We start from the raw sequence: 22,436 nt of genomic DNA, 5'->3' as shown, positions 1-22,436 counted from the left end.
ATCCACCACGACAAAGTGGGATTTATCCCTGGGATGCAAGTGTGGTTCAAAATTCACAAATCAATCAATGTGATAGAACATATTAATAAAAGGAGAGAGAAGAACCACATGGTCCTCTCAATTAATGCAGAAAAAGCATTTGACAAAGTACAACATCTTTTCCTGACTGAAACTCTTCAGAGCATAGGGATAGAGAGGAACATTCCTCAAGTTCATAAAATCCATCTAAGAAAAACCCACAGCGAATATCATCCTCAATAGGGAAAAGCTAAGAGCTTTACCCTTAAGATCAGGAACACGACAAGGATGACCACTCTCGCCACTATTGTTCAACATAGTACTAGAATCCTGGCAACAGCAATCAGAAAACAAAAAAAAAATAAAAGGTATTCAAATTCGCAGAGAAGAAGTCAAACTCTCTCTCTCCACAGATGACATGATACTTTATGTGGAAAATCCAAAAGACTCCACCCCCAAATTACTAGAACTCATATAGCAATTCAATAATGTGGCAGGATACAAAATCAATGCACAGAAATCAGTTGCTTTCTTATACACTACTAATGCAACTGTAGAAAGAGAAATTAGAGAAACGATTCCATTTACAATAGCACCAAAAACCATAAGATACCTTGGAATAAACCTAACCAAAGAGGTAAAGGATCTATACTCTAGGAACTACAGAATACTCATGAATGAAATTGAAGAAGACACAAAAAGATGGAAAAACATTCCATGCTCATGGATCGGAAGAATAAACATTATTAAAATGTCTATGCTACCCAGAGCAATCTATACCTTCAACGCCATCCCGATCAAAATTCCAATGACATTTTTCAAAGTGCTGGAACAAACAATCTTAAAATTTGTATAGAATCAGAAAAGACCCTGAATCACCAAAGAAATGTTGAAAAAGAAAAACAAAGCTGGGGGCATCACGTTGCCTGATTTCAAGCTACATTACAAAGCAGTAATCACCAAGACAACATGGTACTGGCACAAAAACAGACATATAGACCAATGGAACAGAATAGAGAGCCCAGATATGGACCCTCAACTCTATGGTCAAATAATCTTCAACAAATCAGGAAAAAATATGCAATGGAAAAAAGAAAGTCTCTTCAATAAATGGTGCTGGGAAAATTGGACAGCTATATACAGAAGAATGAAACTCGACCATTCTCTAACACCATACACAAAGATAAACTCAAAATGGATGAAAGACCTCAATGTGAGACAGGAATCCATCAAAATCCTAGAGGAGAACATAGGCAGTAACCTCTTTGACATCGCCCACAGCAACTTCTTTCAAGATACATCTCCAAAGGCTAGTGAAACAAAAGCAAAAATGAACTTTTGGGACTTCATCGAGATAAAAAGCTCCTGCACAGCAAAGGAAACAGTCAACGAAACAAAGAGGCAACCCACAGAATGGGAGAAGATATTTGCAAATGACACTACAGATAAAGGGCTGGTATCCAAGATCTATAAAGAACTTCTCAAACTCAACACCCAAAAAACAAATATTCAAGTCAAAAAATGGGCAGAAGACATGAACAGACACTTCTCCAAAGAAGACATACAAATGGCTAACAGACACATGAAAAAATGTTCATCATCATTAGCCATCAGGGAAATTCAAATCAAAACCACCTTACACCAGTTAGAATGGCAAAAAATGACAAGGCAAGAAACAACACATGTTGGAGAGATTGTGGAGAAAGGGGAACCCTCTTACACTGTTGGTGGGAATGCAAGTTGGTATAGCCACTTTGGAAAACAGTGTGGAAGTGCCTCAAAAAATTAAAAATAGAGCTACCCTTTGACCCAGCAATTGCACTACTGGGTATTTACCCCAAAGACACAGATGTAGTGAAAAGAAGGGCCACATGCACCCCAATGTTCATAGCAGCAATGTCCACAATAGCCAAACTGTGGAAAGAGCCGAGATGCCCTTCAACAGATGAATGGATAAAGAAGATGTGGTCCATATATACAATGGAATATTACTCAGCCATCAGAAAGGATGAATACCCAACTTTTACATCAACATGGATGGGACTGGAGGAGATTATGCTAAGTGAAATAAGTCAAGCAGAGAAAGTCAATTACCATATGGTTTCACTTATTTGTGGAACATAAGGAATAGCATGGACGACATTAGGAGAAGGAAGGGAAAAATGAAGGGGCAGGGGGAAATTGGAGGGAGAGACGAACCATGAGAGACGATGGACTCTGAGAAACAAACTGAGGGTTTTAGAGGGGAGGTGGTGGGGGGATGGGTTAGCCCAGTGATGGGTATTAAGGAGGGCACGTACTGCATGGAGAACTGGGTGTTATACGAAAACAATGAATCGTGGATTGCTACATCAAAAACTAATAATGTATGGTGACTAACATAACAAAATTAAATTAAATTAAATTAAAAAAAAAAAAAAAGGCCCACTTCAAGCTGTTGCACACCCACCAGGGAATTAACTGTTGGTCCTCACTACAGGAGACTCCCTGTTACAGTTAATATGGACGAAAGGCTCAGACAGTATCTCCAGGTCCTGCGCTCTCTCCTTCCCTCTGAAGCCTGTCTCTGCACCAGTTTAATTTTGGGTAGGGTTTTGCACAAGGGTGTTCAAATTCTCACAGTTTGGCAATCCCAGACAAAGGGGCATCTCTTTTACTGTGTTCCAGCAGAAGATCCTCCTCAAGGGCTCTCACTGGACTTGTTTGGGTCACAGGACACCTCCAAATCAATCACTGTGGTCAGAAAGGAGGGACCTGGGTCTCGTGCCCACTAGAACAGGTGGAATGGCAGGCGGAGGGAAGGTGATGCCTTGAAGAAACAAAGGAGACATGGATGCAGAGTGGGTGAAATCAGCAGATGAGCCCTTTATGCCCAAGAATTTGGGAGGTCCAGGTGTGGAGCAGCCTCCTCAATCGGGGAAAACATCTATTCATTTGTATTTATTGAGGGCCTGCAATACAGCAAGCAAGCTTACTGTGCTTATAGGCTGACCATTTCCTGCAGGAGACCCAGTCAAAGCTGTAGAAACTGCACTTCTTACCCAGCCTCCGGGAGAGAAGCTGAGGTCCTCTACAGCCTTGGACGAGAGAAGACACCCCCTCCCTGGCTCTCCCTTCACAAGAAAGGGTTAACAGTGACAGGGAGGACCGCCAGTCCAGCAGCCCAAGGGGAGGGAGCCCACCCACAGGCTTCCTGCAGGGGAGGGAAAGACTGGGTGGCCTGCAGGCAAGGTATGCTGGGTGGGTCTGCTTACTAAGAAGGGCCCAGAGCCAGCAAGCCGTTGGGTCAGAGTTTGGCCCCCAAGAGCCACTGGGTTGAGTTCATTCTTCTCAACTGATATCATGAGGCGTCTTCTGGAGGAGGAAGGAAATGATTTCCCGGGTCACATGTAAAGATGATCTAGAGGGCGTTTCGGAATCAGGCAGATGAGAGGAGGTGCAGGATTCAAAGTGGCGTGTGAGAGAGAGTGTGAGTGTGTGAGAGCGAGTCATGAGAGTAGATGTGTGTTGGAATGTGTGTGTGAACGTGTGAGGGCGTGTGTGAGTGGGTCAATGTGTGGGAGTGAGCATGTGTGTGAGAGTGTGTGAGGACGTATGTGTGTACTGATGTGTGAGTGCGTATGCTTGTGTTGCTGTGTGGTGTGTGGCATGAGCAGGAGGACGAAGACTACAGACCCTTCCCTTGGTCTTAGCCGCTCGCCTTCTGAAGCCAAGCAGGGCCACAGCAAGCCTGCAGTGAGCACTGCCTCCACCCTCAGGCAGCTGCGTCAGGGAGGCAGGGACTAACCTGCTGTGTTCAGAGGAGGGGACTGGGGCTCTGAAAAGTTAACCAACATGTTCGATGGTGCACGTCTGCGACTCAAACTCAAACGTGCCTAATTCCAAAACTGCAGCCTCCCCACCCCTAACAAATGTCCATTCTGTGTCTCCTTCTCCAGGAAGAGGAAGCTCCCTGAATCTGGGGGAAACAACCCTCAAAGCCAAACTGGGGGCCCCAGGGCTGGATGTGCCCCTCATGTTGGTCATCATCTTGTTTTGCAAAAATTTGGAATTCATTATCTTTAGGCAGTTCATCATAGTCTCACAGACCCTATCTCCTTAGACCCCAATTCCAATCATTTATGCCCTCTGCCCGGCCACTCTAGGCCTTTGAGTTTGGGACCAACCGTTACTTCCGAGTGTGAGACAGCTCTTGTCAGAGTGAGCTGGGACGTCACCCTCCTCCACGTCACTCCACCCTCTGCCCACAGAGGTGGTCTGATCCATCTTCCCATGACCGTGGTGACAGTGAGGAAGGCAGTGATGATGAGGATGGCAGGATGGTGAGGAGGAGGAGGAGGAGTTGGAGGTCAAGGTAACGGCACCCAGGCCCTTTTTTAAAATGATTAAGGCAGACTTTTCAGGGGCGCCTGGGTGGCTCAGTTGGTTAAGCATCTGCCTTCGGCTCAGGTCATGATCCCAGGGTCCTAGGATCTAGCCCTGCATCGGGCTCCCTGCTCAGCGGGGATTCTGCTTCTCCCTCTGCCCCTCCCCCAGCTCGTGCTCTTGCTCACTCGCTCTCTCTCTCCCCGTCTCTCTCTCACACAAAAGTAAGTAAGTAAGTAAGTAAGTAAGTAAGTAAGTAAGTAAGTAAGTAAATAAATAATCTTTAAAAAAAAAACGATTTAAAGGCAGACTTTTCAGGACCATCACAGTAGGTACAGTGCTCACTGCAATGGGGCTATTGGGGTGCAGAGACTGGGCTCCACTCTGAACTCAGCAAGGAAAAGGGAGAATTTACAGCCAAGGAGCAGGTGGGTCAGCAGATGGGAAAGTAATAGGAGGGAACATCAGGGGTGGGGGGGTCTGGCAAAACTGACCTGACAGAATGTATACAGGAGGTCAGACCCCCCTTACCCCCTGGCGGATGGCGGGGCTGAGGCATTTGGTCAACGATCAGATGCCTAGGGTGGGGGATACTGACTTAACTGACTTAGCAATGTTCTTGCTAAAACTGGGCTCTTGAGGACATGCCCAAGGACAGAGCCTTGTTGGAAAAGAGCTCAGAGTTTGGTCAAGGAGAGAATGGCTAAGTGACAGGCCCCAAGTCCCATGGCTAGAGGACTCTGTGACCTATCCTCTACACACCCACCATCCTACAACCCTCCAGGTCTAATCCAAGACAAAGACAACTTTGGGTTGTGCCTTGATTTCAGGTAGAAAGACATAGTTTCAACATCTGAAACAATGCACAGTCCCTTCTTCGGCACCTTCACAGAACTCCCAAGGGTCCTAGGGCACCACCGGGAAGTGCTAGCCCAGAATGAAATTCTGTTCTGGGCACCAGCGGTGGGGAGTGTGTCCACTAGCTGTCTGTCCCTTGGGGCCTGTCCCAGCTGCACAGAGCTACCTGGCCCAAACCACCGGGGCTTGGGCACTGAGGCCAATTGCGGACATTCTGATGGGCTGTCTTCACCGCAAGTGGCCCACAGACTGGCCTAGGCTTTGTGAGGCTGCATCCAAGTTTCACTTCTCCTTCCACCAATCCTGCTCAAACTCTGTGTTGGTATCTAGTTTCAGAGAGCCCAACCCATGACAGATGCGGTGGAGAACTTTGACCTTGCTTCCCTCATCATACAATCACAAGGCCGGGGGTCAGGGGCACATCTGTTAGACCCCAGGAGCCTATGTCTGAAGCCCTCAGTTCTCTAAGTCAGAGCAGTGGGGCTGATGATGGAGGCAGGAGGGAGGGAGGGGGTCTCTGATGCCCCACTACCCTCCTGGATGAACATGCTGTGGGAAATCAGAGTTGACCATTGCTTTCCTCAAAAGAAAAGAAAAGCCTTAAAGACCAGAAAAAGACATCAACACGGAGGTCTTTAGCCTGTGCCTGGCGGCCAGTCGGCCTACAGCAAGTCTCGGCTCCGTGTGTCCCTCAGGAGGGGCTCTCCAGACTTACTTCCATGGCTCGACAAAAACAAATCAGACCCAAGCCTCGTATCTACAAAGTTTCACTGAGAATGATTGTTTTCTCACACAGACAGCTCTTTCTGCCGGCCTGGGGGTGGGGAGACCAGTCCTCTGTTGTGGGACTTGACTTCCGAGTCCAGGTTGCTGCTGTATCAACAAATCCAACTTTGTTTGGCAGTGACAAGACCCTCACCCTTCCTACTTTATTAATCTGTTCACTGGAGACTTGGCACAAAAGGCCTTTAGATTCGACACTCTCTGATGAAGGAGAAAAACATCCTAAATCCCTGATGGCTTTCAGGCCCTGCGTCCTCTGCAGAGGTTGAATGGCAGACATTGTCAGCCCCAAATAGGAGTTTCAGACAGAAAGAGCTCCAAGCCCCTGGGGCCAGGAGACAGGGTAGAAAGGTAGGCACAGCTCCATAACAGGTAAGAGTCACCAGAGACGTGGGATGAGGTCCTGTGGGCACTAGACCATGTTTCCCTTATTCGAAGGAGAGACCCATCCGCACCACGCATAATCCAGAGGCCCCATAGTCTCTCCCTGGGCATCTCCTCAGGCAAGTGTTGTGGCTGTTCAGTAGGGCATGTCAGTGCACAGAAACTGAAATCTATCAAGAGTCTGCACCAGTGTGCGCACACCCGCACACCCACCCACCCACCCACCCACACACACACACACATCCAATTCACGCCTAACCTTCCCCTTGGTGTCAGCCAGAGAGGGTGGGTGGAGAGGTGACATTCAAGGTTGGAGGGTGACTGACCTGAGAATGCAAGGAGCAAACATCTTAGAACACCCCAGAGAGCCTCTGGAAACTGATTGGAACCATTTGTGTGGTCAACAAGAACGAGGGCCGCAGAGACCGGGAAGGCCGGGACAATATCGGCTCTGTTCTGAGGCACGGAGCAGATGCCAGGGTTCCTTCTGACTTTACAGCTTTTTCTTGGCCTGTGCGGGTGAGAGAGGCTGATTAAGCAGGACCCGCACTGGATGTGGAGCAGCCTGGCAGAATGTGGCAGAGGACATGGGCTGGAACCCTCCATCGGGCCGCCTCCAAAGCCCAGAGGCCCCCGAGGTTCTTCTTCACTCTCCCGCCCTGTGCCAGAAGCCAGGTCCAGGCTAGGAAGCAGAGCAACACCAATACCCCTCAGCCTTCCTCCAACTAATGAACCCCCTCAGAGAGGGACGGAAAGACACTCGGCCCCTCCAAACCCATTTTTTCCTGCACTGGTGTCTTAGGTAAAACCGAGTAAGCCCCGGGCATTGAGTTTCACTGGGCAAGTTACTGTGTGGTCTGTTCTGAGAGCCAAGACTTTCCAACCATACATTTCAACGGCGGTTACTCAAGTTTGGGTAAGAAAACACTTACCCAATTTCCGAGCAGACGGTGAACCGCGGGGCCTGTAACAGATACGGAGGAGCCGAGTGTGCGTTTCCCGGCAGCACTCGGCTCCGGGGCCCAGAGCGCACGTCTGCGGGGCTGATACAGGATGCAGCGTGCCTGCCAATTAGCCTCTGGCCCCTTCGGTGGGAGATGGGGCAAGGTTCCCTGTGTGCGTTTCAGAGAGTTTCACAAGGTGCCCACTCCCCTGCTGCAGGGGTCGGGGCCCACGGGAGGAAGCTGGAATGTGGACTGGAAAAGGAAAACACTCCGTTAATGAGGAGCCAGAAAAGACTGGAAATGCCAGAGCTGGAAGGGGCTTGAAGAGGGGCGGACTCGGGTCTTGGGGCCTCGGTGGCCTTGCCCATAAAATGAGGGAGCGGGGGTGGAGGGAGGGTGACTGAGGCCAGCTGTTCAAGGCCACCCAAGGTGTTAGTGGCTCAGCTGGGCCCGGACCCCTGACCCCAGTCCAGGGCTCTTTCCGCCATGGCATGCTCCAGTCCAGCATGGAGCCCAGGGAGAGCACTCAGCAGGAGGCAGCATCCCTGTAAGCATTCCTTCTGCTACACCCAGGAGGGAATTCCCCAGTCCAGAGGATCATCATCGAACCTTCCTTTCACACAAACACTCTGAGATGGTATGACCCCCTGAGCCACGTCTGACTGAGTCTCCTCCAGTACGATATTTACTGGATGCCCCTGCCCTCCATCCCAGCCAGCAATGTGCTGCTCCTGCACTGGGCTTGAGGGACACAAGGAGGCCCAAGGCACTACCCCCACCCTAGACAAGTTCCAGGCCAGATGGGGAGGCAGATGCTGAACAGGTAATTAGAATGTGGTGTGATAAGCAGGACAGTGATCCTGGCTTTCCCACAGACCAGCAGTTCCCTGAGGATGGAGCAATATGCTGTCTCCCTTCAGATGACTGATAGCAATACAGGTTGTTGGTAGTGGGAGGCTGGTTGTTGATTAACTGATTGGTTGGTTGGCTGATTCACTAATTATTAGTTGGTTGTTTTTGGTTGGATGGATTTGTTCACTAGTTGGCTGATTACTTGTTGGGTTGGATGGTTAGTTGATTACTTATTTATTGGCTGGTTGGTATTGGTTAGGTGAGTAGTCGTTAATAATGGTTGGTTGATTAGATGGATGGGTGGATGGTTAGTTGATTAATTATTAGTTGGTTATTATTGGTTGGGTGGGAGGTTGTTCATCATTTGGTTGGTTAGTTGATTGGTAGGCTGGCTAAAAACAAAAAACAGCTCTAAACCACCCTTTAGGATGTCCTAAAGGGAATGTGGACTTTGGGGTCAGAGAGCATGGATCTCATTCCCAAGTCTGCCACTTCTAAACTTTGTGACCTATAAAAAGTCCCTTCTCATTGACATTTCCAAAACATAATGGTATCTACTTTGTAGCTAACATATGTAAAATGACTAGTACTGGGCACCCAGCAAATGGAAGTTATTATTATTATAATTATTCACCAAGGAATTGAAGGATTAGATTATGTAACTTGTAAGGCATCTTTCCTACAATCCCCAACTTAATGACACCCTGAGATTTTGCACACTATCCCACAGGCTCAGCCTATGTGATGAATGATGAGCTTGTGCAAAGCACCCAAAAAGAAATAGAGTTTATCACAGCCATTGCATAATAAAAGCCAACCTATAACTTAGAGTATAGAATCCTTGAAGGAGTTTCAAATCCCACCAGCATTCGAGGATCCCCTCCATTGGCCATTTGGGATTAAAAGCCAGCCTCAACACAAGCCCTTGATGGAAAGAAGGCTCCCCAAAGTTCACCTACACATGACTTACAAGCATCCAAAACACCTCACAGTTTGCAATGCACATTCACATCTATTACATCATGTGACCCTCAGTATACTCATGGAAGGTAGTCAAAGTTCAATTAGTCTCCCCAGTCTACAGATGAGAAAACTAAGGCTCAGAGAGTTGGAGTTACCCAAACAAGTTACAGAGCAGAGCCCAGAAGAAGTCCTATGCCTTTCTACACTAGGGCACACGTTTAAAGCCTTGGAGCACAAATGGGGACTAAGCAGAAGTCCTTGGTCCCAAAAAATCTCTGATGCTGATGTTCCACAGTTCGGAATCCAAGCCAGGTGCTTTTGTCAACATGTTTTCCAAGAACAAACCACTACTCAAACTCATAAATGTTCTAAACCAGCATTTTTTAAAATTTCCCATGAAAATCACAAAGAGTTGCAAATAAAAAAACAAACACTGAATATTAACATTAAGTCAAATATCACACAGTACTGTAAAATACCAGGGTAACCAGATGCCAGCTCAAGTGGAACTGACTCCCATCACTTGTGACAGGGAACCCCTGTCCAACCTTCTCTCTCCAGGATTCCGAGAAGTGGGTGCGGCTACCCGCTCCTTCCTATCTGGCTCCAAGCTCTTGTTTGCACTGAAGTTTTTCATTTATGCATCATCTCATCAGCCCACACTAGACCAGCCCTGTTCTGCTAGACTAGGAGATTAGACCCATTGAAGAAGAAAACTAGCAAATTAGAAGAAAGGGCTGAAAGATCACACAGAATGCTAAGAAGTGAAAACCAAGAAGGGGAGCTCAGAGACACAGAAGACAGAATGAGCAGCTCCATCAAATATTTAATAATGTTCCTAGAGAGGAAAACAGAGAAAGAGAGAGAAATGCTTTTACTAAAATTTTTCCAAAATCAAACAAGGATACATATTCAGACTGAAAAAGTATACCAACTTGCAAGCAGCTTGGAATGAATAGATGAGTGGATGGATGGATGGATGCAAGGATGGAAGGAAGGATGGATGCAAAGAAGGAAGGATAGATGGATGGATGGATGGATGGAAGGAAGGAAGGAAGGAAGGAAGGAAGGAAGGAAGGAAGGAAGGAAGGAAGGAAGGAAGGATATTCTAGTGGTGGACTTGAATAATGACATATCTATGAAAATACTCTTCTTACTTTAAAATCAAATGATAAATTCCTAACTTACCTGCTGCCAAGTACATCTCCCAGAGGGTAGAAAGAGACCTAATGCCCTGAAAATCACTCTGACCAACACAGAGGATTTCTTGGAGATACAGCAATGTAAGAATCCATTACATTACAAAATAACAAAGATGAAATCCCTACCTCATCTCATAAGCAAAAGTAAACTCCAGATATGCTAAATAGCTAAAAATGAAAAGTAAAATATTAAAATGTTTAGAATAAAATATAGGAAAATAGCTTTATGAATTTTGAGAAGGATTTCTTACCAACAGGTAAAGACACAAATCATAAAGGAAAAAAATCTAAATTTGGGGATGCTGGAGAAGGTGCAAGCCTGAGTCCCAATGAACAGCTCACCAATGGTGGGATTTCAGTGATAGGCAAACATCTAGGAGTTTCTGAGTTCCTTCAAATCATCCTGGAAGACAATCATCTCTTCAGTCAAAGTATCCAGACCAGCAAAGAATGCTTATCATCATCGCCATCACCATCATCACCACCATCATCATCACCACCAGCATCATCATCACCATTATCATCACCATCACTATCATCACCATCACCACCATCATCAGCATCATCATCAATATCACTGTCATCATCACCATCACCACCACCACCATCATCACTACCATCACCATTATCACTATCAACACCATGACCATCATGATCACCACAATCATCATCATCATCATCGTCATGACCACCATCACCATCCCCACCATCACCACCATCATCATCACCATCATCGCCACCATCATCGCCACCACCATCACCATCATCATCACCATCACCATCATTACCATCATCATTACCATCATCACCACCATCATCACCATCATCACCATCATCACCACTACCATCACCATCATCACCACCATCACCATCATCACCATCACTATCACCAGCATCACCAGCATCACCAGCATCACCATCATCACCACCATCACCATCATCACCACGACCATCATCATCACCATCAACACTATCACCACCATCATCATCACCATCATCACCATCATCATTATCACTATTACCATCATCACCATTATATCATCATTATTATCAACAACTAATACATACTGAGCACTGACCATGTACATTTAATCTTACACATTTTACCTGTATTCACTCATTTAATTCTTATGGAAACGTTCAGAGGCATAGGGTAGATCATTATTCCCATTTTGCAGATGAGAAAGCTGAGGCTCAGAGAGGTTATGAGACCTCATTGTCCCACAGCTGGGAAATGATGGCATTGATGCCAGGGCTGGCCATGTCCATGTCCATGTCCTCTGTCCTGCCTCTTTAGGTCCTGGCTCATGCTTGTCATGCTGTGGCCTCCACCAAGTGTGTTCAATCTGACATCTGGAAATCTACCTTCTACATGCACCAGCCAGAATACATTCATCTATAGATTTCACAAAGTTTGTTAAGACCTACTAGGTCCTGGAGGTTCTGCAAGACCCCAAATATGTTGAGTTCAATTCCACATGGCTCATTTCATCACAGACTGATGGGAAATACCAGGGCAAACACTTTTTCTAAGTTTAGAAACACAAACAAACATACTGAATATTTTCCAAGGGTTCCATCATGAAAGCATCGATATGAGAGCATTGAGCCTAATGGAAAGTGAAAGATCCATGCTGGAGAGGGTAGGAGTGAATAAACCCTCTCCCCATCCCCAGGTTTGCTGGAGAAAACTGTTTTTGCAGGTGGAGAAATGACTGCATTTCAATCAGGATCAAATTCCGAGGGCTTTGCCAGTGCTCGCAAGTGCCCACATGGTACAGAGTGCTGGCCTGGCCAACTTCCTACTCAATAACCTATTTCTGCAGCTCTTTGGATATTAAAAAAAATAAAATACAAGATAAATTCAGCTTAAACCCAAATGAATGGATTCATTCCCATTTTAATGCCATTTGAGGGCGTTTTATAGCCTGTACTGTGTATCTTTTACACATCTATTTTTAAATACTGCAAACTTAATGATCACTATAGAATATATAAAACTCTTTACGAAATTCCATCTACAAAATTACAGCAAAATCTAGGCAGTAAAAATGTGCAGTCGACACTGTTAGGCAGTCGTGGCAGGGCCCGAACGGAAGTAAATCAATCCTCTTTTGAACAAAGGGCACAAGCTAAATGTCTTGGCCTTCTCCTGACGGCTGCCCCAATTGTAAACCCACCTCTTGCATGAAAATGCAGGAACTTACAAGTGATCAACTGTCCATGAGTGATGGCCACTCTGTAGGAACTGGGGTCAGCTCACGTTCTCAAAACACCCTTCAGCCATTTTAACAAAATCAGCTAACACTGCAGGCCAGGTGCTGTTCTAAATGCTTTACATATACTAATTCATTTAAGACTCGTGAGATGGCTACTGTCATTGTCACTGTTCTACAGATAGGAAAACTAAGGCACAGAGAGTTTAAGCAGGTTGCCCAAAACACGCAGCTAGTAGGTGACAGAGCTGGAATTTGAACCCAGGCCAAATGGCTGTGATCCCTGCTCTTAATCACCATGCTTCCTGCCTCTTGTGGATGCCTGCCAACAAGGTCATAATTGATTGTAGGTACTTTGCTACCAGATGTAGAGAAAATATAATGATCCCAGCTTCCCCATTAGAATGTGGATTCCCTCCCTCCAGGTGAAGTAGACAGTGACTCCATCCAATAATTGTGCCACTACTATTCCATATAGAACATTGGTGTGAATTAGAAAAGTGTGCCCCTTCTTCAATCCATCAGAAAATGGTCATTTTTGTTGGAACAAGTCACTTTATTAGCATCTGCCCAAAAAGTATGACAGCAAGCATCCATAACTATGATATCTACGATGTGAATGGAGCCCCTAGGGTTGTGCAGTGCACAACCTGAGCAAGTATATATAATGGCCCTACTATCCATCCTCAACCAAGTCAAATCATATGCAGTTTGGACAGTGTTCCTGCAAAACCAGCTGACACCAAAGCAGAGAGGAAGAGTGTGGTCCCTGAAGTCACATCTCATCTGGTCACTGATAGGATTCTAGGAGGTAACAGAATTAAAGTGTTGCTAGAAACTGCCCAGCAGATGTTAGCATTGCTCTCATCTGTCCATATAAAACAACCCCTCCTCTTTCTCATCTTCAGTTGTAGCCCCAAATACCATTAGAGAGGCTGCAAATTTCTGCTCCAGGGGGAGTTTCTCCACCCAGGCTTCAATGCTTGAAAGAGCTTGCTCCCCCAGGAGGCTCTCCTCCAAGTTTCCTTACATGTTTTGTTAAAAGTTCATCAAGATGTTTCTTCCCCATTTGCCCTTCATGGAAATGCTGGGCTGTTGATGGTAACATGACCTAACATCTGCCTTGACTCTCTACTTCCCTAAGTACAGTGGGCATATGATCCTGCTAATCCTCCAGGGAACCCTCCAAGGGAAGTATTTTTATCCCCATTTTATAGATAAGAAAACTGAGACTCAGAGAGGGGAGGTGCCTTGCCAAAGTCACATACTGTGGAGGGAGCAGGGCTGTCGATTCCAACCTGGTGTATTTGGACTTCATAGCTATTGTTTTTACCCAAGCCATAAATCAGCCAGAATAAAACCATTTTGTCCATTTTACTGATAAAACTGACAGCAGTCAAGTCATGGTCCTAAAGCATGCACTTAAGGACGAAGACAGCCCTCTCTGGACAAAAACCACTTCTACTTCCCATTGAAAGAAACAATGAGAAACAGAATAGCTGCCCACCACTCATGGCACTTGGTTTCTCATGGAAACATGGTGCTGAGCATTTTATCACCTTGTCAACTCAAAGCACTGACAGAGGGCTCATCATATGTGAGGGAAACATGCTTTTTCACTAGGTGTTTTCTCCTAGAGCAGGACCCCATCAGCCCTTTTTAATACAGCCTTATTGAGATCCAGCCCACACCATGGGCCATTTTTGTAGCTGTCACCTCCCCCATATCATCATCCCATTGCACAGATGTGGAAACCGAGGCTTGCAGGGGTAAGTGTTCCAAGGCCACCCTGCTGCTCAATGGCAGACCTGGGATTTGAACCTGGGTCACATTCTCTCTGTAAAGGGGATGAGGCTGAGGGTGCCATGGACAGCATGGCCTTGTCATCACCACACTGCAGTGCACGTCAGAGACGGGGACAGCGCCACACTTTCGTCTGATTTACATTCACCCAAACGCGTGTAATTGATCACTTCACTCATGCATGTCCTTGAGCTGGAGATGTGCCCACCTCCAGGGAACCCCTAGGAGCAGGCACTACACTAATAAACTTTTTCCCCTAAATTTCACTCTGATTCTCGGAGCTACTGAGACAGCGCACCAATATTTCTGTAATTTTTTAAATCCCACATAAGAAAGTCAGTGTACAACACAAGCCTCTGTGGTTTCCAGCTGCACCCTAACCCTCTTCTCGCCAAATTTCTGAACAGACAAGCCCCAATACTGAAGCCCGGACGGGGTGGTCTGCCTGAGCACACGAGGTATGACAGTTTACTCTCAAATAGGAGGCAAGCCAGTGACAAGGAGTTGAGAATGAGGGAGACAGCAGATCTCAGCAAATATCCATCCATAGTGGACATGACGCCCCGACCAAACGGGGGTAACATACAAACCATTATTAAAATCGTCACATAAGCCAGTAAAATACTGCTGGTTTACAATAAATTAATTCAAAGCCAATTAATTTGTTTTACAACAAATTAAAGCCAATAAAATACCATTAAAACCAAAAAGTTTATTACCTTTGGCATAATCACAAGACACCTAGAATGTGGTCTAGAGACAGTGTTCAGTGACAAGTTGCTGGCCTAGGATGGTCGGGATCCCGTGCCCCCCACCCCACCCAGAGCCACCCACCAGTCTTGTCACAGGTGAGATATGCGTCATCGTCACAAGAGAACACCACGAGTCCAAAATGTCCCTCACGCACCGCAGTGAATGTAGGACTGTGGAGTCCAGGGACGGCGTGGGGGTCTCCACGGGAGTTGGCTGATCAAAAATGGAGGCTGTGTTGAGGACCGAGGCCAAATGGAGGCCCGCGGGACCCAGCTCGGAGCTGGAGGGCAGGCTCTGCCACAGCTGGGGGGCTGGTGGGGGCCGCATGCATCAAACAAATGATGTCAACTCCTCGCAAAGAACAAGACATGAGCATCCTCCCCAAACTGTGAGGTTATTTTCTTTATAAAAACCTCCGAAGAGTGAGGCCTTTGGTAACATATTACAGGCATGAGCCATTCTCCTCGGGATGTGTTCTGTCCTCTAGTTTAATTCTTGTGACCTCCCCGAGGAAGGCCTGGCGTCCTTGTGGAGCAGGCGGCTGGCATCTCTCAGGCCTCCTACCTTTCTAAACAGGACACACAGATGAGCTGTTTTCAAAGAATTTTTCAAGTTCACACAAAAAGAGCAGATTTTCCCATCTGCCTGGAGGTTGCTTTTGGGCCACAGCCACGGGAATCACAGGGAGCACGGCGACATTCCCAAGAGTGCCCCCACCACCGGAGCTTCAGCCAGAGAGGAGGGACCCCCGCTCCCCATCTGCAGAGGCCACTGCCCCCAGACGGCTCGGCTCCGCTCTCGGCCCCAGGCTGCCTCCTCGTGTTTGTGGGGCTGGCGCTGCTCAGAAGGCCCACATCTGCTGCCCTGGCCACAAGCGACTCACGCTCCCCGCCGCCAAGGCCTGCGGTGCCAGCCCCACATCGCGAGCCGGCTTGGATTGTGGTGGTCTGTCTGTGTTTGTTGAAGTTGGGCTGGGAGAAACGGCCTCGCAGTCAAGACGGCCTGGAATGCATGCCCAAGCACTGCACAGACGGCTCTGTCAGCAAGCTCAGGAAACAGGCTGAAAGGGCTGGGACAAGGCCCAGGTCTGGAGCAGCGTGCCTTGCCCAAGAACACGCCGTCAGAGAGGGGAAGCCGAGCGCTGCCGCCAGGACAGAGGTCTCTTCTGTGTGGAGGCCGTCCTGTAGTGTGAGGCCCTAGGCCCCTTGGCCGGGGAGAAAAGCAAGTAGGAAGCACTGATTTTCTTATTTGACGACTAGGGCTTTTTCCACAAGGAAAGCTGAATCATGCTGACGTTCTGGGGACTGACAGCACGTCCTCTTTTCTCAAAGGCACAACCCCTGGATACCGCCCCCCTTAAAATAACAGCAAAAAACAAACAAACAAAAAACCATTAGTAATAATGAAAGAAGTTCCCACTTACTGAATGCTTACTAGAGAGACACTACCCTGCAGAGCGATATTCAGACTGTTTAGCAACCAGAAGCCACGGCACCAGCAGGTAAGAACGCACCAGGCAGGTCTCAGAACCGCCGTGACACCCAACGCTAGCCCTTGGCGGCCGCATCACGGGGAGGCCGGGAGGGGGCGGCCCCGGGGGCAGAGCAGGGGCAATTGGCCCGTGCCTGGGGCCTCTGGGCAGCAATCCTGTATACACAGTGTGGCCGGACTTCAGCGTAACCCGTCAGAGCCCGGCACCTGCGTGCCAGCCCAGTGCAAAGCCCCCGTGCAAGCTGGTCTCCAAAATGGCCCTAAACAGTTCTGCTCCGGCCTGCACGCGCCAGAGTCGAAGCTCACGCCCATTCCCGTGACCCAACTGCCCCTGCGCCCGCTTGGTCAACAGCATGTGGAGGACGTGACGTGCGGCTTGTCCAGGCCCAGGTACGAGGAAGACCTGGCACCAGGAGCCCTGAGCCTCCTCAGGAGCGCCCTGTGGCTGGAGAGAACAGCTGTGGGAAGGGGCCCTGGGGAACGAGAGCACCACGCCGGGGAGCCACCCTGCCACTGGGCCACAGTCCAGCCGCCACCCCAGCGTGTGACCAGGGCACACGGAAGAGCCGCCCGCCGAGCCTCAGCCGGCCCACAGAATGCTGGGCCTCCACACAAGTTGCTGTTTGGTATGGGGTGCAGCGCTGGACCCCCCGCAAATGGCATGCTCCCTTATTTGTTTAGTATCACTGTGCAGTGGGCATTACTGCACCCAGTTTACAGACCCTGAGAGGTTAAGGAGTTTGCCCAAAACCACAGTAAATACCGGAGACCAGCTGGGTCCTTCGAGGCGAGCCCACAGCCCCTCGCCCTCGGACGCCTGCCCTCAGTGACCCTCCGCCAGCATCGGCGGGGCCCGCCATCACTGCTCTGCCCATCAGGGCTCCTCACCCCTTATGCTGTGAGAGCCAGCAGGCCGGCCGCCCACCTGTCCCCTGGGAGCACCGCACGGATGCTGCCCCTACCTTCTGGGAAAGCCAGGCGGCCGCAGGCTGAGCTCCGTGGCACGTGTGGCTGCCGGACGCTCCGCGGGATGGCACTGTTGACGCTGGACCCCGCTCCTGCCGGTGGTCGAGCTGTCGCTGCCCACTCTTCGTTGTTCACACACACGAGTGTCCCTGAGAAACACAGACGTTGCATAACACACTTCTGAGCTTTATCTCTGTCAGCACTAATGCAACTGGAAAAACAGAAAATGCTCACGTTCCCCCGCTGGAAAGCACTTTTCCACATTTTTCTGTCTTCACTTCCCAGCTATGTTAGTTAATTACTCAAAACAAAATTGCCCCACGAGACTGAGTCCGTTCTGCTGCACAGCCATCCCTGTCCGGGCCCCACACTCCCCCAGCCCTCAGGGTGGCCACTGTCCCCAGTGAAAGCAATCACGGGCCAGAAGAGAGAGAAGCATCCTTCGTGCTCCTGCCTGACCCCATTCTCCTGCTGCCCTGTGCTGGTCCTCCCAGGCTGTAGTCCATTGCTGCCGCTGCCAGGAAGCCTTCAGGGAGGACTCCCTGGAGGCAGAGGACTTCACCCCCCACGTCTCCACTGGCACCTCACATGCAGCCCTAAGTGCCAGCATCTAATCTAACCTCCCCTTTCAGGCCACGTCGTGTCAGCTGCATCGTATGCACCATGGTTCCAGTCTCATGTTCTCTCGTACACGTGGTCGTCACAGCTCAGCACCCGCCCGGTGCCCGGAGCCGGGCCCTGCACTTCCTGCGGACCATCTCATTTCATAATAGACCAGTGACAACCCCAGTGTGCAGAGGAGAAACGGGGATTTGAGCCCCGGCAGCCTGACGTCAGGCTCTGTGTCATTAACCACATTACTAATTACTTCACAGCCCTCACAGCATCAACAAAAGGAGGAACAGTGAAAGAACAGAGCCTAACCTTGTCCGGAAAAGCAGCAACAGAGAGAAAGTTCTTCACCGGCAGCACTCGGCCCTGGCTGAGACATATTAAGACAGGACCCCCCATTACACTGCCTGTGGCGGTCGAAACGCACACACATTCTCCTACTCGTTTTGGTGGCCCAGCCCAAGAATCCTACAAAAGCCAAAAGCTTTCACTCAGTCACTTCTGCCGTCTGAATATCTCCTGAGGAAACGAGTAAATGCGGCTAACGGCCTACACGCGGCGGTGGCTGCCGCAGGACGACGTGCGGCCGCACACACTATGAAGCGATGTGGCTGAGCAGAAGGAGGGACAGACTACGAAAATCTGGTTGACGCTCACTTCCTGCTTTCACTGCTCGGTGTTTCCAAATTCCTTCAAAACAAAGATACTGCTTCCATGATCGGGGGGGACGTCCACGGCACTTTGAACGCAAAGCAGGGATACAGGTCACCGCATTCCTGTCGGCAGAGGACCACCTTTTGGGGACATTTGGCAGCCCGTGTCCCACCCCTGCGGTTCTAGGAATCCGTCCTATGCAAACCCCTGCACGGATGCGCCGGGACACATGAGCCAAGCACGGTCACTGAGACACAGGGCTCGTGGTGGCAACCAAGAAGTCTGCTTAAGGGGATGGTTGAATCAGCTATGGGACAGCCGTACCAAGCAATACCATGCGGTTACGGAAAGACACGGGCTTGGACGTGAAGCACGGGCCACGGTACACTGTGGAGTGAAAAACGCAGATCACAGACCTGTGTGTATAACATTACCCCATTTGTGTAAAAAAGCATAAATGTATGTGGCTGTTTATGCAGGCACTGGACAGCCTAGAAGAATCGACACTAAACTCGGAGCCGGTGGTTACCTGGATGGGGAACTGGAAGAAAGAGGAAATTTTATGTTTTACTTAGCTTTTATATCACTGGAATTGTTTTCAAAAGCAGTTCTGCTTCAGGCAAGTAAACACATTCTTTCTTTACTTTCTGTTACGGAAAAATTTAAACACATGCAAAAATAGAAAAAGCAGTACAATTAACCCCGATGGACCAGTCCCCTGGCTTCCAGCTTCCAAAACGATCAACTCCTGTCTTGTTTCCCCTGACCCTTTTCATCCAGATACAATTACTACTGTCCCACCTAAAAAACAGCCGCTGTTCCATCTCATCCCAAAGCTAGCCAGCGTTCACATTCCTAATTTCTCATCGTGTTAGGAATCATTTAACAGTTTGTATCAGAATCCAAATAAAGGCCACAAATTATAATCGTTTGATAGGACTTTTAAGCATTTTTATCACATGGATTATTCTCCCTCTCTCTCACACACACAGATATACACACATGCACATACGTGTATGCATGTGTCTGTGAACATGTGTGTAGGAAGCGGGTGTAACCTGAGGCATGGAGAGGCGAGGTGACTTGCTCTGGGTACACACACGGGCCTGGAGGGTAAGAGCAGCCGACAGAGACTGCAGACCCCAGCGGCTCACCTCACAGCTTCCCACAGTCTGGGTTCAGCTGGTTGCGTCCCCACGGCATCATTTCACCTGTTCTTCTGTCCTTTGGGTTTCCTGTAAATCAGAGGTTGGATCAAGAGGCCCGATTAAGCTCAGGTTTGAGGTTTGGGGCAAGACTGCTTCAGAGCAATGGTGTGCTCTGCCATCGGGAGTCTTCTTGTCTCATTTTGTGATGTGAGTGGCAGCAAACCACTGGCTTGTGGTGCGTGAGACGTCCCTCCTGGGCTCCGCCAGGCACGAGACCAGCCTCTCTGCACCGAGCCGTGGTTGAGGGAGCAGACACAGACAGTCATCGTAATCACAGGAGACTTTCGTCAACCTTTCTGCTTTGCTTCCAGCTCCCCTAAGTTTGGTTACATGACCCCAGAAGCGTGGGGAGACGGCACACACCCCACACTATCGGTGTGCCCTTGGCTAGTACCTCCACCTGTCTGAACCACCATAACGCAGGACAGCGCCTTCCCCTTGTGTTCCATTGTGCGGGGGCTTTGGAGGCTGAGGCACTGTGGGGAAACGGGGCAGGGTGCTTCTTTGTACAGGGGCTTCATTCCACACTCAGGCAGCTCAATGAACGGGAGGAGTTCACAGACCCTGAGGCGAAACTGAAGACCTCTCATCAAGGCTGCCTCCCCTCCTGGTTGTGTGACCCCAGGCAAGTTACCTAACCTCTCTGTGCCTCGGTTTCCTGCTATGAAGTGGGAATAACAAGATCACCCGCTTGCCAGGGTGCTAGCGAGACCTGGGTTAGGTAACGCGTATAAGTGGCTGGGCACCCCCTGGCCCATTAAATTCGTGCTTCGACTCCAGGACCTTTGAAAGGGGTGGGGAGGAAGCCCAGCGAACAGGTGATGAGTCGGCAGCCCCTGGCGGACACTTCACGGCAGGTCGCACTGTGTGTTCCGAAGTCAGCCAACCCTGGCAGGGCTGCGTCCCAGCTTGGTGAGGTTAGGCAGGTCTCGTCAGCTTTAGTATCTGTGAGAGGAGCCTGTGAGGAAGCCCAGGTGGCAGAGGGGGCGGCAAAGATCCGACCACGTAAGAGCAACATCAGTGGGAGGATTTCTTCACTCCAGGCACGCTGTCTGGGCTTCCTCTGTCTTACTGCGTTCGGCATCACAACCGCCCTCGGAGAACTGGTCCATCTTCACTCCCTCTGAAGTTTCCAGCACTCTGCCAAGGATACAGGCCGATCACTGGTCCACAACCCCTTATCTGCAGCCTTTGGGGCCAGATGTGCTTCAGAGCTCAGAGCTTGGGGGATTCTAAGAAGGCCATGAGTTACACACCACGCACTGTCTTAACTCTGGCACGGCTGTGATCAAGGACCTTGCTACTCCTGCAGCAAAGCATACAGATGTGCCCCGCTAAGTGAAATAAAGACCTAAAGAGACTCACCTCAGCTCCTGTCAAGTTTTGCCACCCATTTAATTTGCAGGAAACTTAGGGAAAAAGTTTCAGTGGTCCAATCTTTTGAAATTTGGGCACCGCAGAGAAAAGCAAGTAGGCCGGCAGTGTATCAGAGAGACTACATGTGGGGTGCGGTGGGCAATAGGCACAGCTCAGACAGGACTTGGTGACAAGCACATCAGGCCAACAGGAGGCTTTATGGACCCCTGCCCACTTTCACGGATAATCCTGGGAAACGAAGATTAGCTAATCCTTTGGACCATGTGGAGGACTGGCAGTAATGGGGCCCAAGAAGGCAGAGATTAGCATGTAGGCAAGTCCTTGACCATCCTTGGTCTCTTGGTCCCTGCCCTCATTGACAGGGGCTAGAGGGTGGGGGACACTGGAGTCCTCAAGCTGCTGGGTGGCCAGCTAGAGGTGCTGTGGGCTCATCTGCTCAAGCCCCCAGGGCCTAGGTAGTAGCAGGACCGTGTCAGGGACACACAGCACGGTCTCTAGGCCTGTGGCCCTGGCGTCCCTCCTTTCTTACAGGACTCCGTCTCCATGGCCATGGCTGATCGGCCCATGGGAGACCCCATGAGCCAATCAGAGTGCTTCCCTGAAACTTCGCACAGCAGTGAGAAGGCATGGACGTCCCTCTCGACGCCCCCGGCAGCCTGAGGTGAAGGCGCAGATGCTGTCCCTTGGGCCCCCATGTGGAGGAAGCAGTTTTAGAGAGTGAGAGAAGAGGAGCGTGCAGAGAGAGATGGAGGAGAGAGAGAGCCATTTCTCACACTGCCCTGGCTGAGCTGACCCAGAGGCACAGGTCCACGACTGCCCTCTTCATGGCTTGGATTTCCCCCCTTTCAATATCCTCCCATGTTTACCCTATTCCATTGAGCTGGGTGTGGGGGAAGAAGGGGTCCAAGCAGCTGGCTGTGAGCAGACACCTGGCTTGTAAATGAGCACTGTGTTGGAAAACAAGCTCCCGCGTCTACATTTGTTCAG

The 22,436-nt window shown here is 49.3% G+C and overlaps 1 long non-coding RNA gene across 1 annotated transcript; it reads right to left on the bottom strand.

Annotated features, from left to right (window-relative positions):
* Nucleotides 1-14,160: 14,160 nt before the first annotated feature.
* On the bottom strand, nucleotides 14,161-22,197 carry LOC118023488. The gene is made up of 3 exons (XR_004682826.1): nucleotides 20,019-22,197; nucleotides 17,595-17,747; nucleotides 14,161-16,496 (listed from the first exon to the last, which is right to left on the bottom strand). It is a non-coding gene; the product is annotated as an uncharacterized LOC118023488 (long non-coding RNA).
* Nucleotides 22,198-22,436: the final 239 nt, after the last annotated feature.

The sequence above is a fragment of the Mirounga leonina genome, unplaced genomic scaffold, assembly GCF_011800145.1.
Source record: "Mirounga leonina isolate KUSES-001 unplaced genomic scaffold, KU_Mleo_1.0 Mir_180, whole genome shotgun sequence".
NCBI lineage: Eukaryota > Metazoa > Chordata > Mammalia > Carnivora > Phocidae > Mirounga > Mirounga leonina.
The sequence above is the reverse complement of the archived record's forward strand: the minus strand, read 5'-3'. Positions and strand labels throughout refer to the sequence as shown.